This window comes from Elephantulus edwardii, unplaced genomic scaffold, assembly GCF_000299155.1.
Source record: "Elephantulus edwardii isolate Elephantulus edwardi_28Jun2011 unplaced genomic scaffold, EleEdw1.0 scaffold00062, whole genome shotgun sequence".
NCBI classification, from domain to species: Eukaryota; Metazoa; Chordata; class Mammalia; order Macroscelidea; family Macroscelididae; genus Elephantulus; species Elephantulus edwardii.
Window position 1 is genome coordinate 7317651 of NW_006399812.1, and position 4471 is coordinate 7322121.

Consider the following 4471-nt stretch of genomic DNA (forward strand, 5'->3'; position numbering starts at 1 on the left):
ACAAACCATCTGTTTATTCCTGTGCTGTTACTACATTTCTAAAGTACTTCCTTCACAAATGCATATTTTGTTATTTTTATGTGTGTATTTTTAGATGCTCATTAAAGTTTTGATTGGATACCATGGTCTGATTTATCAGTAAGGACTGTTACATTTACAGTAGTGAATTTTGCTATCCAGAAACATGCTACTTCTCCATTTTTCTTGTTTATTTAATCTTTTCCTCTTAATAGATGTAATAATTTTTCCAAGTAATTCTCTTCACATTTCTAGGTTTTTAAAGCATTAAAAACTCAAAGTAATGTAGTCTGTACATATTAATTTTGTATCTTTTCCAGAATTTCTTGCATTAGCCACTGACCATTATTAATAGTGAAAAGAACAGTGGAAAGAATAAATGTGACCTTAATTCTCATACTGAAAAGAAAGGTCCCTAGAAAGCCTGGGGACACAGTTCTCTGCATAGAGCTATAATGTCTGTGATGCAGAGTAAAAGGAGGTAGTATAAAGGGAATGGCTTTGAAAATTTGTATCACACTGAAATAGTACCTGTTTTATACCATGAAGTCATACAAGGCCTCAATTCCAGACCCAGAAGTAAGGACATAAATGACGGGTAATCCAGTTTCCAAGTATCAAATCACAGGTGCTCCTCTGCATATCTGAGCTGTAAGCTTACAGAGTTTGGAGTATTTATTTTGGGGTAGACTTTTATCTTAAAATAATCGGTGCCTTATTTTAATTCAGAGTATGAACTATTTTTGAATTTGAGAAATCATTGCTCCTTTTCTTAAGACGAAGAAGGGAACAGTGAAACATCGATTGGGTCCAAGGACAGAACAGAGCATTACAGAACTGCCTTCTATCTTAAGCATTCCCAGTGTTGAAAAGGGATGGAATTTGCTTTAATAATTCCTCCTGATTGTAATGCAGGGCGTTTATATAAATTTCATTACCCAGCTTAGGGCTATTTATCATTATATAGAATTAAAAAGAATTAATAATCAGAACGATGTCACCAAAAAGTATTTATGCCTATGATTAAGGAGAAAAGATACATAGCATAAAGTTTGACCAGTTGTGTATCATCTGAATTTTAGGCTTTGGGAAATAATGGCCTCCAACAAAATTAATTGGTACAGATTGATTTTGCTGTTGTTGTTGTTGAATTGTCAAATATCTGATACTACTGTAACTTTTCTTTTTGAACATAAATCATTTGTTTAAAAAAGAATTCCAAGACACTCTAACTCCAATCCAGTATAAAGATCTGAAGATTTGGAGCAAATACTGTCCCTTTGCTACATAAGGTCTTCAGTACTACCAGCATCCAAAGGGAAATTTAAATTATTGAGAGAAGACTGAGGTCAGGAGACAAAGGGTCAGCACAGAGACACAAAGATGTAAACGAATGAATAGCATGGACTTTGTGCTTTTCAAAGTTTCATTTTATCAGGATTAGGGGAGGGGTGGAGAATAGAGTACAAATTAGTAAGTTGGGTGATGAGAAAGGTCATATGCAGTAAGCATTTTCATTGCACTTGAGTCAGAACCATCTCATAGCCAACCCATCCAGCTGGTTTTTGGGGGGTTGTAAATCACACGGAGTAGAGGCGGGAAGAGTTGGTACCTTCCTTTTTCCCCAGGAAGCAGCTGGTGGATTCAGACTGTCAGAGAGGTGCCACCTCTGAGTTAGAAACCAATTCCCTATGGAGCGTTGATTAAGCATTGTAGTTAATTACATTACTCCATTGTCATAAAACAGAATTTTTGTGTGATTGAGTAAAAAAAATCAGTATGATTTGTAAGCTTTCACCCAAGTAAAACAGTAGCTAGAAACTGTTTTTGAGACGTTCAGACTTCATACAACTTTCTGAGACATAGATGTGATGATGTCATTCTTTAGTTTCAAAACCTATAGCTAGCTTCTCAATTTGTTCAAAAGTCCATACGTCAGAAGTCCAAACTTCAGCATGAAAACCAAGGCTTTTTTTACAATCTGATCTCATTCTACCTCTGCAGACTCTTTATACAACCCTTACAGCCATGTGTTAACCGTACTGTTCTAGTTCTTTCTTCCAGACCCTCTTAAACAGTGGCTCCTTGTTATTATTTTAGGTGCTCCTTTCTCCCTCTCAGAATATGCCTTCCTTCCCCCCCCAATCATTTTCTTCATCCTCTTAACCTTGCCCCACGACCCCCTCTGAGCTGATTGAAGTGTTTTTCTTCTCAGCATTTCTATCATGCTTTCTGTATACTTTCTGTTAAACTCCTTTTTCACCTTGTATTGTAGATTAGCTTTGACATGGTAGTTTGTCCTCATTTGCCATCTGTTTATTAGAATGCCTGGCAAATAAAAATACCATGCTCATCATCTCATCTGATGTTCACAGCAGTCTTAAGAGGTTGATGCTGTCTTAGTCCATCACATCTTCATTTTGCAGATAAACTGAGCAGAGTAGAAAAAGGCTTCAGAAGTGGTACAGGGCAGAACTAACACCCAAACCTCTATTCATCTAACTCCTGAAGCCCATACGTTAACTGTAGTGCTGTATTTTTTAGTAATTCTGGTTAACTCAGTATTTAGCATTTATATGTTTAGATAATATAATGCCTGCTATCTTTTAGATATTCTGAGTTCACGCTGGAAGTGGAGGCACACAAGTGGTGTGATTACAGTGAAAGTTCCCATTGCACCATTCATAAAAATGTTTAAAATGAATCTTTAAAAAACATACATAAACCAATCCAGTATGTTTGTAATTGGATCTCAGAAATGGTTACTACTAGCAGCTTACGGAAAGTTATGCTTTTTAAAATACAGTTAGCTTTTCTAACAGGATTACATAGTACTGCACAGTGATAAAACAGATTGATTTCTGGGCGTCTGCTGCCCCCTTACTTCTGTCTTTATTATGAACTTCCTTACAAGTCGGATACTCCTTCACTGCCATATTACATTGCAGGGCTAACCAGGATGTAGAATGCTATTTAAGGATTTGAAGTGGAATGCAGCGTATTGGAATACTTGGGGTCAATAAAAGTTTATTGCAAAAAAAAAAATGTTTTTAAACATCTTAGAAGCTGAATAATGCTTTAAATGCCATGTGCTATTGGTAAGTATATATAAATGAGTATAAAATGTGTATATCTTTTCTCGGGTTGTCCTGTGTATATCAAATAGAAATTAAAATTCACTGCAGAATATTAGAACAGTGAATGTCATTAAGAAGTAGTAAGCTCACCCTCTTTTTTTGGTCATTTGCTTTTTTCTTAGAAATTTCGTAAACTGTAGTATTAATTCCATCTTTAACTTTCTCTTTCTGTTATTTCCTCTAGTGTTATTAGTAACAGTACTTGTAGTGGAAGGAATTGCTGTGGCCCAGAAGACCCAAGGTAAAATATACTTACAATGATAAGTTGTGGCATGTGATGTGACTTGTTTGAAAGAATTGTAATTTTTGAGTACTATTTTCATAATCCCTCCAGGGTATTCCAGTGGCCTAAGGCTCTCTGTCGGTTTCTTCATCTTAATTTAAGTGGATTTAGCTGCAGTTAACTAAACTGTCAACAGAAAGTCTTGATCCCCTGATCAATGTTTTTTTAGTTGACATCATTTATATCTCTTAGCATAATGACAGTTAAGTCCAGAAATTAAGTGAGAGTCTTACTTTATCGCTAAAAGTGATATTTCCTTACCTTCCGGGTTAGTGTGTGGTTTTGTTTTTTGGTTGTTTTTTTTTTAGTAATCGTAGTGTATGTCAGATGTTAGGACATTTCCTTAGATAGTCTTTTTAAGAATCCATTACAACTGTACACATGTATGTAACAAAAAGCCAGATAGCTTTAAAAGGTTAATTAGGAAAAAACTCCTCCCCTCATTACCTCATTTCCTCTTTAGGTAAACTACTCTGTTAGCTGGTCCTTATGGTATTTTTCTTCATATCTCTAAATAGCATGTTACTTAGATCCTTCAAAAATATTGAATAGATATATGAAGAAAGGATACATCCAAAGCACACACACACTTCCTAATTTTAAACCATGCGGTGTTTCCTTACTCTGTTTGGATAATAGATTTTTGGTCTAGATACAGATCTCATATAAGCACAATTAAGTGTGCTAGGATACCCATTCTCAATATTAGCCGTAGTTTTCTATGATCTATGCAGTGAAATGCCATTGCATAATCAATAAAACTCAGTTAGACATTCTTCTGGTATTCTCTGCTTTCAGCCGGGATCCGTCTGACATCAGCAGTGATATCCCTGGTGCTATGGCCTCTATTAAACCCAGCCTGAATTTCTGGCACTTCCCTCTTAATGTACTGTTTTAAGCCATTCAGTAATATTTTGCTTGCAAGTGCTACGAATGATATTGTTTCATATTTCTACATTCTGATGGACCACCTTTCTTGGGATGGGAACAAATAATGGATCCCTTCCACTCAGACAGCTGTCCTTCAAATTTG

General features: G+C 35.7%; 1 protein-coding gene across 1 annotated transcript in view; it reads left to right on the forward strand.

Moving 5' to 3' along the window:
• Positions 1–3345: 3345 nt before the first annotated feature.
• NETO2 (neuropilin (NRP) and tolloid (TLL)-like 2) overlaps positions 3346–4471 on the forward strand; it is a 44951-nt gene continuing 43825 nt past the window's right edge. The window contains exon 1 of the mRNA XM_006887817.1: positions 3346–3396. The gene's annotated coding sequence lies outside the window, so the exon portion shown is untranslated. The remainder of the gene's footprint in view (positions 3397–4471) is intronic.